Genomic DNA, 14,553 nt, shown 5'->3' with positions numbered 1-14,553 from the left:
CTTCCACTCCTATGTCTTATGGTCTAAGTCCATCCCCACTGGGCTTACTCAAGTCTAGGAGTCTGTTGAGTCTGCATTGATTCAACTTTCTTCCACCAATGCTGCCCAAGGAATGGAGGTAAGTAGAGATAAAAAAGGAAAGAAAATGAGAAAGAGAGAAAAAAGAAGAAAAGAAACGGATAGAACTTGTGGGCTCCAGCTTAGGAGGCCCTTCCTGTTCCATCTTGCGAGTCTGGACATAGGTATGTGAATAGAAAAAGATTAATTAAGATAAGTGTATGTCATCTACAGTTAGAACCAGGGGAAGTTATAATGGGAACAAAGAGATGGCAGGCCAATTAAATACATATTCTAGATCTACTTTCATAAAGGAGGACACGAATAACATCCCAAAGATGTTATAGAATAAGGTTTAGTGCAAGGGAGAAATTAAGGATAGTCAGTATTAGTTGGGAAATGGTGTTGGGGAAATTGATGTGATTAAAGGGCCAATAAGTCACCAAGGCCCAATAATCTACACCCCAGAGTACTTAAGCAAGTGGCTTTACCCACACAGACATGGGGAGAATATGCAAACTCCACACATAGCGGATGCATTGGTTGGCACCTTTCAAGATGCTATAGACTTTGGAACAATTCCTGTGGTTTGGAATGTTGCTAATGTAACCCCACTATTTAAAAAAAGGAGGTAAAGACAAAACAGAGTTCAGCACAGGACATGGCATCAGTGGTGGTGAGGTGGGCCCAGTGGTGAAGAATTGGCAACTCCAACATTGGTGGGTCCAGCCCAGGTGGTGGCAAGGCAGTGAAGGAGGGATGGCGGTGTAACTGTCATTGTCAGCTGGCATAGAACTCTGTTTCAATTTAACCTGTCTCAATTTTATTCTTAATCAATCAAAATGGCACCAGATTATAATGACTGTTGAAGCTTTCACTGTATTTTACTCTATTATTTACTGTAAAATGCAAGTGACAATAAATAAGTCATTCATTCATCCGTAAAACTTGACATTGGTGGTAGGGAAAATGCTAGTGTACAATGAAAGATTTAACAGCAGAGCACTTGGCAAAACAGCGACAGGACCAGACTGAATCAGCATGGATTTATGAAAGGGAAAACATGCTTGACAAATCTATTGGATTTCTACAAAGATGTAACAAGTAGAGTTGATCAGGGACCACCTGTAGGTTTACTCAGTCTTTCAAAATGCTTTTGACATGGTCCTACATAAGAGATTAGCCTATACAATTAAAGCACATGGGATTAGGTGTAATGTACTGACATGAAGGGAGAGCAGGTTGGAAATCAAGAAATAAAGAATAGGAATAACTGGGTCTTTTTCCAAGAGCCAGGCAGTGATTAGAGGTACCAGAGGAATCAGTGATTGGACCCCAGCTGCTCATATCGTATGTTACTGATTTAGATGAAGGAATGAAGTGTAATATATCCAAGATTGCAGATGACAAAAAGCTGGGTATATGGATAAACTGTGAGGAGGATGCAGAGATGCCTCAATATAATTTGGATTAATTGTGAGTGGGAAAATGAATGGCGAATGAAGTATGATATGGATAAATGTGAGTTTATCCACATTGTTGGCAAGAAAAGAAAGACAGATTATTATCTGAATGGTGATAGTTTGGAAAAGAAGAGTTACTTTGCAACCTGGGTGTCCTTGTACCCAGTCGCTGAAAGTAAGAATGCAGGTGCAGCAGGTGGTGAAAAGCCAAATGGTATGTTGACCTTCATAGTGAGAAGATTTGAGTATAGGATTTGGGATGTCATGCTGCCATTGTACAGAGCCTTGGTGAGATCCCGCTGGAGTATTGTCAGCAGTTTTGGTTTCCTTATTTGAGGGAGGGTGATCTATCTTTGGACAAGTGCAATGAAGTTTTACCAAACTGGTACCTGTGATGGCAAGACTGACATATGGAGAGAGATTAGATTGGTTAGGACTATAGTCACTGCAATTTAGAAGGATGAATTGGGATCTAATAGAAGACTATAAAATTCAAACAGAATCAGACATGGTAAGTGCAGGAAAGATGTTCCTAATGACTGGGGAGACCAGAACAAGGGGTCACAGCCTAAGGATGTAATAGGCGTATTTAGGACTGAAATGAGCGAAATATTCTCAACCAGAAAGTGGTGAGCCTGTGGAATTCTCTGCCACTGAAATTAGTTGATGGCTAACATTAATTGTTTTCAAGCAGGAGTTAGATGAAGTTCTGAGGTCTAAAAGAATCAAAGCTTGCAGAGAAAAAGTGGAAACAGGATACTGCGTTCGATGATCAGTCATGATCATAATGAATGACAGAACAGACTTGAAATGCTACATTGCCTACTGTTCCTGTTTCCAATGTTTCTCCTAGTCTCCCTAACTAGTGACTAAAGTTACTCTCCATGTGTCATATCAATTCTTTTCAATACCCTAAAAATCTTAATTAACTTTCATTTTAGTTTTCTAACTCCCAGAAAATACAAGCATATCTAATGTAATCTTCCCTCATAATTCAATCCTTGGTAACTTAGTGGAAGTCCATGAATCTGTACTGCAATCCTTAGAAGGCCACTATATCTAGAAATGTTCACAATGCTGCAGATGTGGTCTGACCTGGGATTTGTATGGCTGGATCAAAACTTTCTTTTCTTTATATACCAACTCTTTGGTGATAATGGCTAATATTCCATAGCCGTTTTGAACTACTGTTTATTTGAACTGAGCCATGACATTTTAATTATCTGTACCCGTGAACGTCTGTATCTCTCTGAACTTGCATTTTCATCATTTTAGTCCATCCAATTTTAAAATGGATGACTTAATTTAATCTAACAGTATGCCTTTAACATTTTATGCTTCTGTCTACACTATTTAGGTTAGATTCCCTCCAGTGTTCCATTCCCCTACAACCCATAAACCCCTAAACACTACGGGCAATTTAGCATCACCAATCCACCTAGCCTGCACATCTTTGGATTGTGGGAGGAAGCCGGAGCACCTGGAGGAAACCCACACAGACTCAGGGAGAATGTGCAAACTCCACACAGACAGTCGCCCGAGGCTGGAATCGAACCCGGGTCCCTGGCGCAGTGAGGCTGCAGTGCTAACCACTGAGCCACCATGCCGCCATAAATAGCAATTCTATAGCAATCGTATTTTCTACAAGTACATTTTACCATGACATTTTGTTTTCACCTATTATTGCTCTTAATACAACACCCACAGTGATGTTATCTATTCTAATTACCTGAATGATTTTCAGATTGTATTGTACCATAAACGTCACTGAAACAGCCTCAAATTCTTAATACTAAACCTTGAAAGTTAATAGTTATCATCCACGTAGATAAGTCTCTTGTTGTTGTAGTAAACTTCAAATGTTGCAATGCCAATGTCAAATGTAATGTCTCTTTATCTACAGTTGAATTAATACTGGAAGGCATTTATTTTTCTCAACTGCCTGGCTGTTTGATCGTCAACTCATCATCTCGTAATTTAGTTGCACCATCACTGATATTGCTGGGATTAACACACAGTTGTGCATAATACAGAAGTCAATATAGCTTTAAAACTATCAAAGGGTCTCTGACACTGCTCTGCACATTCAAAATTCTTTTCTTTCTTCAATAAAATTGTCAAAGAATATGCTGATGTTGAGATACAGAAATGACTCATGATAGAATCCACTTACTTATGATACTCAGAGAACAATGAGCCTGTGGAATTCACTACCACAGAATGCAGTTGAGACCAAAATATTTTTGATTTTAGGAAGGAGTTGATATAGAACTTGGGGCTAAAGGGAGAAAGCGGACTATTGAGTTGGATGATCAGGCATAATGAAGGGAGAAGCAGGCATGAAGGGCCAAATGGCATACTCCTATTTTCTATGTTTCTATGATTCTGTAAAATTTCAATTTGTCTTTGGCTTTAGAAAATCCAAGATAATCCTTACTTTTGTTTCTCTAGGTGTTATTTGGCCTTGTCCCACAGTGTGGCCCAGAAAAGTAACTTCTGTTTTAGCAAATTCACATCTGGTCAAATTTCTGACCAAATTGGCTTTTTGTAATCTGTCAAACAATTAGGTTAAATGTTCTAAATGCTCGTCCCAAACTTCACTGAATGAAATCAAATCATCAACAGATGTAACCCAGTTGGATAATCTTTTAATTATTTTGTTGGTTAATTGCTGACAAGTTTCAAATGCATTTTTAATTATGAATGGTATGACTTCTTTTTGATAATATTCATCTGGAGTTACAAAAGTTGATATTTCTTTTGCCACATTAATCAATTCGCGTGTTTCTTTGGTAAATCAATTTTTGTAATGAACAGTGTCCAATCCTCTTAATATGGGCAAATGCTAATCATACTTGGATGTACTTCCTGGCTCAAGTATAAATCAATGTCTATTTCTTTGGAATGCCCTCTCAAGAATTCTAGTAAGTTGAACTGTTTATGTACCTTTTGATTACCTGTCCCTTAACTCTGTGCACTGTTTTTAAGATTGATGTTGTTTTTGCTCTGCGCCTGGTACTGCTTTTACTGTTTTTTGATGTCACTTAGCTCGATCTGTAGACCATTTTGTGGTCTTGAGAGGCTATATTTGGCTTGAGGTTATATTTTAAAATTGGTACATCTTTATTTAACCTGCTTCCCATTCACAATTCCCATTATTCAACGGTGTTGCTCTGTAACTAAGTCGTTCTAATTTCCAGTCCGTATTCTTAAACATCACTAGCTTTACATTTTTGATCACCATCTCTGCCTATACGTTCAATTAACAATGGAATGGAGAACTTATCACCTGGCTAATTCTAGCCAAGCAAACTTCCTTAAATCCTCAATTATAAATTGAGCTCCGTTATTTAATGTTAATTCCTCTGAGCATAACTTGGATATGGTGAATAAAATACATGCATTTTTTTAACAGAAAACCATTGAAACAAAAATCGATCTAAATCAGAATTATCACATTCTTTAACTATAATTTTGTCAGTGACATCACCTTTAAAATAACGTTACCTTAAAATGCTTAGAATTAAGACAATCTTTTTGGTTATTGTTTCTCTTGTAAAAAATAGCTTTATTACGCCATTTAGAACAGTTTATTGTTTCCACTATATTAGAAACAGTAAATTTTCACAACCATAAAACCTCTTTATCATCATAGAATCCCTATAACATGGAAACCGGCCTTTTGGCCCAACCAGTCCACACTGAACCTCAGAGCCTCCCACCCAGACCCTCCCCTTATAAACCACCTAATCTACACATCCCTGAACACTGGGCAATTTAGCAAGGCCAATCCACCTAGCCTGCACATCTTTGGACTGTGGGAGGAAACCGGAGCACCCGAATGAAACCCACACAGACGTGGAGAGAATGTTCAAACTCCACACAGACAGTCACCTGAGGGCAGAATCAAACCCAGGTCCCTGTGCTGTGAGGCAGCAGTGCTAATCACTGTGCCGCCCAATATTAGGGGGCTTCATTATTTCTGTTAAAATAATTATTTGAAACCTTAAAGAGCAACATTATAATTAGTTTTTAAAACTATAATAAACAAAAGCATAGCTCTTATTGTTTTTGAAGTCATTTTTTTGGCCTTTTTCACATAAATGTGACACAATTAGAAAAGGTTGAGAGTGCAAAAGAGACCTTGAAGAGTCACATGCAGCTTCAGAAGCGTGTACTATAGACCTCGATGCAAGACAACTTATTTCAGTGTCTTTTCAAAGCTGTTCCTTTGATGATCCATTCTGCTTTGTTCATGGACAGATATGTTCATATCTCACTCCCCTGAAGGAGTGATGTAATCACATACAGTACTGACATTTTTCCAGTAATGATATTAAATAGGTACCATTCCTTTGAACATTTGAATAGCAAAAAGAATGTCTGTAGACAGACCAGGCTGGACCTGTAGAGACAAAAGCTGCAGATGCTGGAATCCAAGGTAGGCAAACAGGAGGCTGGAAGAGCACAGCAAGCCAGGCAGCGTCTGGAGGAGAGGAACAGTCAATGTTTCGGGTATACCCCTTCTTGAGGATTTGTACTCTGCTTTGATTGGAGCACATTAATAGGGGAGTGCATGGAATTTCCTACTGCCACTTTCTGACAACAAATATCTTCCAGCCTCATTCATACTTTGCAGTAAAATCATCTAGTCTACACTGGACATTCCATCAGACTCAGGTGGGGGCTTCTGTGACAGGTCAGAGATCTTGTCTGCAGTATGAAGGACCAATGTTTAATATGTAAATAGCCAGTCACCATCATTAGTGATGTAAGATATCACACGTCAATAAACTGTTGATGAACATGGCACTGTGTTAAGTCTCGTGCTAAAGCTACTTCTATTAATAGTTTGGAGATTGGTTAATACAAGGTAAGGAGCTTACACTAGCTCACTTAGTACTGACCTGGGACTGTAAATGACAACACCTCGCATGGTCACCTCATTTGCTCAGGGTTGTGGGAAATATAGGCAGATGCAGGCACATGTTAAATCAATTTGGAGTGTTCCTGAAGGAAGCCTATTGGAGCTGTGGGAAGGGCTACCAGGAAGGGTACTTGTAAGTTTGGGGCTGACTGTCTTGTTTAGGCGGCGACAGCAAGTCACTGGCCATGAAGGCCTCATTGTCGCCTTCTAGCATGCTGGAAATTAGAAGTGTTGAATAGGGAAGAAAGTGGATACCCCAAATGCTCAATGTAGGCGGTGTAAATGACTTGACCTCACTGATGATAGGACTTTTAAAGAAAAAGAACATTACTCATATACCCATGCACCATACATGAAACAGATCCCTGAACATGTTAATCATTGTCTCTCCTTTGTCTGTTTCATGCCCCTGCTATAGATACCATGGAGGTTAGGTAAGGTGACACTTTTAGACACAGGCCACGAAAGAAAATTGTCATTCAGGGAGGGCCACGTGTCAGCATGGCCCAATGCCATGAATATACATTGTTGCTCTTGCTTCCATATGATGCAGCAGGCCTTCAATACAGATCTCCATCCGTGGAACTTCATTCATGGCCATGAAGTGATATCATGCATGCAATTCAGCCCTACATAGGGTGGCATGGTGGTTCAGCGGTTAGCACTGCAGCCTCACAGTGCCAGGGACCCGGGTTTGATTCCACCTTCAGGCGGCTGCCTGTGTGGAGTTTGCACATTCTCCCTGTGTCTGTGTGGGTTTCGTCCCACAGTCACAAAGACGTGCAGGCTAGGGTGGATCAGCCATGCTAAATTGCCCGTAGTGTTCAGGAATGTGTAGTTAGGTGGGTTATAGGGGCCGGGTTTTGGTGGGATGCTCTGAGGGTCAGTTTGGACTGGTTGGACTGATGGGCCTGTTTACACACTGTAAGGATTCTGTAATAAAACATAGAGAGACTAAAACAGATGTAAGTTTGAAGCAGTGAAAAGCAAAATGAATTACAATCCATTATCACACAAATCACCAAAATATCCTCAAATAGGTTTTTTTCTCCTCTCTATCATGTTACACTTTAATGTATACCCTAGTTCTGCAGCTGGGGTTGAAGGCACCTACTCAGTAGTTGAGCCTGCTGACCATGGAGGTTTGATAAGGTGACCCTGGGGGTCCATGTGTTTGGATGGGCCAGGCCCAAGCACAGCTAAGTTGACCCTAATCAGCATGAAATTCCTTGCATTCAACGGGGTGCAGGCATTGTGGATGTAGAGGGCCTGGCCATCCCTGGAGTGTCCTGAGAGGAGACTTCTAAGGTACTTCTTTGTGATTTCTCCTCCAGCTAGTTGTTTCGTGGCATTATCGTGTCTCTTTGTGGGGAAGGGGCACCTGCTAGTATGCACCAAGTTTTCCATCTCCTGCAATGTCTTCTGTTCTGAGCACCCATGGCTGAGGCAATAGACTGTGGGTGTATGTGCTCCTGCAGCAACCACTGAGGGTGCTAGGCCTGCCTCTCCACAGCAGACAACTTGCCCATGGAGGCAGCCACAGCATTCGCTGCACTGATGCAGCTTCTGGGCAATGAAAGCCATTGCTCATGCGTAGCTGCCACTTTCTGTTCCTCCTGTGCATGTAGGTGAAGATCCTTATTGCAGACACTACAGGGTCATCTCCTGGTGGTATCTCAGCTGGTACAAGTCTTCCAACAGCCCTTCGAGTGCCAGCGGTCCGGATGTATCATTCTCATCTAGCTGTGTATCTGTTACACTGAGGTAACACCAGACTGTGTTCGCATATTTTTTAGGCCTACTGGTGTTACTGAGGTGTCAGCATCTGAGCTGGTAGGGTTAAAGAAGACAGACTTGCCAGTGCTTCTGATACTCAGAGGTCATGTAGGCGGCTGGAGATGCTTGCTGAAACACACAAGAGAGAGAAGTTGCTGAAGACAGTGGCTAGATGTGATGTGCAATCAGACAGGGTGGTTAAGAAGGCGTTTAGCCCGCTTGCCTTCATTGCTCAGACCTTTGAATCTAGGGGTTGGAACATTATGTTGAGGTTGTACAGGACATTGGTGAGGTCAGTTCTGGTGTACTATGTCTAGTTTTGGCCACCCTGTTATAGGATGGATATTACTAAACTGGATAGGGTTCTGAAGAAATTTATCAGAATGTTGCTGAGAATAGAGGATTTGAGTTATAAGGGAAGGCTGGAAAATCTGGGACTTTTTTTTCATTGCAGTGTGGGATGTTGAGGGATGACCATATTGAAGTCTATAAAATCATGAGTGGTATAGATAAGGTGAATAGCAAGCATCTTTTCCCTGGGGTAGGGATTTCAAGACTTGGGGGCATACTTTTTAGTTGAGAGGAGAAAGATTTTAAAAAGGTATTGGGGCAATCTTTCATACAGAGAGTGGTTCATGTCTGGAATGAACATTCAGAGGAAGTTGTGGTTGTGGGTACAGTTAAAACATTTAAAAGACATTTAGGTAAGTACATAAATAAGAAAAGTTTGAGAGATATGGGCCAAATGCAGGTAAATGAGACTAGTTTTAGTTTGAGAAACTTGGTTGGCATGGACTAGTTGGACCAAGGGGTTTGTTTCCATGCTGTATGACCCTATGACTCTGAGTGACATTGACAGCAGGATTAATGTGAGATTTGCAGTGGAATCAAGAGTGGTGCTTACTCAGTTGTGGGGACATACATATCTCAGTGGTCCCAGTATTCTCTTGCGATAGCCCAGGATTCTCTCCTCATAGAGGCTGTGAAGCCTAATTGGCAGGCACTCCAAAATTGCACATGCTTGCTGTGCCCGGTTATTGTCTGCCTTCTCCTGTGACAAGAGAACAGGACCAACTGAGTGAGCTGAAGGGGGTGGCATGGCTGTTAGTCCTCGTACAAGTGGACGAAAGATGGTGGGATGTTCCAAGGGAGTGAGAAGGCAGCACAGAGACCATGCAAGGTTAAATGGTGTGGGAGGTTGGGGTGGATGAGAACAGCTGAGGGAAGTGTTGCAGGCAGTGGTGAAAATAGGAAAGCTGAGTCTTCATGGGAGGTGAGGTCAGTAATAGAGAATGAGTTTGAGATGGCAAAGAGTGTGGCACTTATCCTGGTGCAACAGAGAAAGCCACTGACCTTCTTACCGCACTGTTGGCCATTCCTCCAGACTGTGGAGGGTGACCAAAGTGGCAACCTTGTATCAAGCTGACAGGTGTCGCTGTTTTGACCTCCACTGGAAGAGAACAGGCCTAATTTGCACCTCCCTATTGACCAAGACCTCCAGGTCCCTGTCAAAGAATGACATGTTCTCCTTTTCAAACATGTTCCAAAAACATAATTGAGTGAGCATCACATATTCAGAATGCCAGTGCTCATCCGGATGCATAGCAGCACTTTTAACAATTGCATGGCCACTGTTGCTGGTCTTTCAGCAGATGAATGTCAAGTTGGTCTGTGAACAACGTGGTAAGATGGGATCCAGAGTTGAACACCATAGGGACAGGGAGTATGGTTAATGAAAATAGTTGTATGATACAGTGAGAGAACTCAGTAGCATTGCAGAAAAAACCCCGCTAAGATCATCAACACAACTTGGACTTAGCCAAAATGACATGAGATTCAGTCCAAAATTTCCCTTTCTCACTTGACTCTCCTAAGTATCTGTCAACTGGGAGCAGTTTTGACCTGAAACCATGGGACTGATTGTCAAATCTGTGAGGACACAATTGTGCAAATGGGGTCTTGAGGAGGTTTAGAAGGATTAGGTCAGCTCACTGATGTACTTCTGTTAGCAAGACCTCTCTGTAAGTCAGATATGCCAGTTCAGAGGCAATCAAGTTTGGTAACAAACCTCATAAGTGCTATTTTCCATAGCACACCTTGCATTGGTCAAGGCTCGAAAATGGATTAGAGATGGCTTTGCAATGAAGATCCATGCTTCAAAATGTTTGATAGTTTAAATTTATTTACCACAGTAATGGATGGTTTAAATTTATTTACTACATTGATTCACCATGTGCTCTTTCCCCAGGGAGCAGACTTAGCCCAGCAGCCTTTTCAATCAGAAGCTATCTTTCTCCTACTGAGGCACCACTGTGGTGCAGCTGGGACTCCTGCTGGCATTGGCTGCATGACAAAGAGAGACAAGGGAGAGTCAACATCATCAGGGATCACGCAAATTCATTGTTCTGGTGCTGGAACCAGCCGATGTCTCTGATTGGATAAGGTGGTTTTGAAATTGACTGCCTCCAGGATAATTGTGCCCAATTTTCCACTAGCACCATTTCCATGTTTTCCATCCAGAATACATCCTGATATCAGGATTGGCCCACCAATGGCAAAATTCAGCTTATTACATCTGTTGATCTCCTGACAGAGTTTTCAGTCTTGTTTTCACCGGCAGCATCATGAGCCAGAGTGTCAACGGGAAGGTAACGTTGTTTTTTTTCTCCAGTATAAAAACTTACCTCGTGCAGCAGAGGCCCTCTTGTTTTCAGCAGAGGGTGTGTGGAGAGCACGTGAACCAGGAAGGAACTGATATATTTGCGCATTGGCTAAACCCGACCGAGAATGTGAAAAACGAGTACGGGGAGTTAGGTTAGAAGCTGAAGTCTAGGACAAACAGGGTAGTCATCTCTGGATTACTACCAGTGCCATATGATAACGAGTTAAGACATAGGGAGAGAGTGCAGCTAAACATGTGGCTACAGGGCTGGTGTAGGAGGGAGGGCTTCCATTATGTGGATAATTGGAGCACATTCTGGGGAAGGTGGGACCTGTACAGTTAGGGCAGGTTGCACCTAAACCAGAAGGGCACTAATATCCTGGGAGGGAGGTTTGCTTGAGCTAAGCGGGATGGTTTAAACTAGATTGGCAGGGGGTGGGGAACCAGATTTATAATTCAGAGGATGAGGTAGTCAGCCTTCCAATGGACTCAACACGGATGAGGTTGTTTATGAAGAAATGTGATCAATGGAGCATAATTGTGGACACAGAGTTGGTTTGAGGCGTGTATACTTCAATGCTAGAAGTACCAGAAATAAGGCGGATGAACCTAGAGCATGGGTCGCTTCTTGGAACTGCAATATTGTGGCCATTACAGAAACTTGGGTAACTCAGGGACAGGAATGATTGTTGGAAGTTCCGGGATTCAGATGCTTTAAAAGAAAGAGGGAGAGAGGCAAAAGAGGCAAGGCAGTGGCATTGCTAGTCAGGGCTAGTAGTGTAGCTACTGAAAGGCAGTTCAAGAACAATGTGTCTACAAAGTCAACACGGCGTGAAGCTGGATGAACACAGCAGGCCAAGCAGCATCAGAGGAGCAGGAGGGTTTGACGTTTCGGTTCAGGACCCTTCTTCTGAAGAAGGGTCCCGACCTGAAACGTCAAACTTTCCTGCTCCTCTGATGCTGCTTGGCCTGCTGTGTTCATCCAGCTTCACACCGTGTTATCTCAGATTCTCCAGCATCGGCAGTTCCTACTATCACTGTCTACAGAGTCAGTTTGGGTTGTGGTCCAGAGCAAGACAGGAGCAGTCACTTTGTTGGGTTTTTTTTTAACAGACCCTTGCAAAGAAGTAGAGTGGATTGGGAGGCAGATACTGGAAAGGTGCAGAAGTTGCAGAGTTGTAGTCATGGGTGACTTCAACTTTCCAAATATTAATTGGAAACATTTTAGTTGTAATAGTTTAGATGGAGCGGATTTTGTCCAGTGCGTTCAGGAAGGATTCCTACACTGCATGTAGACAGCTCAATAGGAGGAGAGGCCACTTTGGATTTGGTGCTTGACAATGAACTAGGCCAAGTGTTAGACCCGTTTGTAGGAGAGTATTTTGGCAGTAGCGATCATAACTTTGTTACTTTTACAATTGTCATGGAAAAGGATAGGTACATATAGCAGGGTACGGTTTATAATTTGGGGGAAGGGTAATTAGAATTCTGTTAGGCAAGAACTGGGTAATATAAATTGGGAACAGATGCTGTCAGGGAAGAGCACTATTGAAATGTGGAGATTGTTTAAATAGAACGTAGAAGGAATGCATACTGCATGCGCTCGATATGTTTGTCCCTAGTAGACAGGGAAGAGGCAGTTGAGTAAGGGAGCCTTAGTTCTCAAGAGATGTCGAACGTCTGGTTAAGAGGAAGAAGGATGCTTATATAAGTTTCAGGAAACATGGAATGGAAAAGGCTCTAGAGGGATAATAGTTATCCCGGAAAGAGCTGAAGAAAGAGCTTATGAGAGCTATAAGGGGTCATGAGAAAACCTTGGCAGACAGGATCAAGGAAAACTCCAAAGTGTTTTACACATATGTGAGGATAAGAGAATGACCAGAGAAAGGGTAAGGCCAATCAAGGATTGTAAAGGGAATTTGTGCACGGAGCCTAAAGAGATAGGAGAGGTCTTTAATGAATACTTTTCTTCAGTATTCACAACTCAGAGGGACCTTGTTGTAGAGGAGCACAGTGTGAAACACGCTGGTCGGCTAGAGGAGGCCAATGTTAGTGAGGAAGATGTACTAGGAATTTTGAGGAAGTTGAAGATTGATAAGTCCCCGGGCTTGATGGGATTTATCCAAGGATTCTATGGGAAGTGAGGTAAGAGATAACAGGGCCTTTTGTGATGACCTTTTCATCCTCACTATCCACGGGTACAGTGCTAGAAGATTGGAGAGAGCCACACATCATTCCCTTGTTCAAAAAAGGGAATAGGGATAACGTGAGGAATTACAGGCCAGTTAGTCTTACATCAGTGGTGGGCAAATTGTTGGAAAGGACTCTGAGAGGTAGGATTTATGATCACTTGGAAAGGCACAGTTTGATTTGTGATAGTCAGCATAGATTTGTGAGGGGTAGATCATGCCTCACAAACCTTATTGAATTCTTTGAAGAGGTGACCAAACACATGGATGAAGATCGAGCAGTGGATGTGGTATACATGGATTTAAGTAAGGCATTTGATAAGATTCCCCATGGTAGGCTCAAGCAGAAGGTAAGGAGCATGGGATAGGGGAAATGTGGCAGATTGGATTCAGAATTGGCTGACCCTTAGAAGGCAAAGGCTGGTAGTGGACGGATAATGTTCAACATGGTGCTCAGTTACGAGTGGTGTACCACAAGGATCTGTTCTAGGTCCTCTTCTATTTGTGATTTTTGCAAATGATTTGGATGAACGAGTGGCAGGGTGGATTAGTAAGTTTGCGGATAATATGAAAGTGGGTTGTGTTGTGGACAGCGTGGAGGGCTGTTCTAGGTTACAAAGGGACATTGATAGAATGCAGAGCTGGACTGAGAAGTGGCAGATAGAATTTAACCCTGAAAAATGTGAAGCGATTCATTTTGAAAGGACAAACTTGAAAGCAGAATACAGGGTTAATGGAAAGATTCTTGGCAGTGTGGAGGAGCAGAGGGATCTTGGGGTTCATGTCCCCTTGAAAGCTGCCACCCAGGTGGATAGAGCTGTTAAGAAGGCATATGGTGTGTTAGCTTTCATTAATAGAGGAATTTAGTTTAAGAGCCGTGAAGTTATGCTCCAGCTATACAAAACCCTGGTTCGGCCACATCTGGAGTATTGTGTCCAGTTCTGGTTGCCTCATTACAGAAAAGATGTGGAGGTGTTGGAAACACGCAGAGGAGATTTACCAGGATGTTGCCTGGAATGGAGGGAAGGTCTTACGAGGAAAGATTGAGTAGCTAGGGCTTTTCTCTTTAGAATGATGAAGGATGAGAGGTGACTTGATAGAGATGTACAAAATTATCAGAGGTATAGATAGACAGCCAGAGACTTTTTCCTATTACAAGGGGGCATAGTTTTAAAGTGAGTGGCGTTAGATATAGGGGAGACGTCAGATGTAGGTTCTTTACACAGAAAGTGGTAGGGGCTTGGAATACATTTCTGGAGCTGATAGTGGAGTCGGCCTCATTAGGATCATTTAAGCAGCTACTAGGTAGGCATATGGATGATAGCATAAGGTAGGAGCGGAGGTTAGATAGACCTTAGGATTAGAGTAAAAGTTTGGCACAGCATTGTGGGCCAAAGGGCCTGTGCTGTGCTGTACTGTTCTATGTTCTGTGTAGATGCTCCCAGAGCTATTGAATATTTCCAACACTTTATGCTTTTA

Source organism: Stegostoma tigrinum, chromosome 2 (genome assembly GCF_030684315.1).
Source record: "Stegostoma tigrinum isolate sSteTig4 chromosome 2, sSteTig4.hap1, whole genome shotgun sequence".
NCBI classification, from domain to species: domain Eukaryota; kingdom Metazoa; phylum Chordata; class Chondrichthyes; order Orectolobiformes; family Stegostomatidae; genus Stegostoma; species Stegostoma tigrinum.
Note: the sequence above shows the minus strand (reverse complement) of the source record.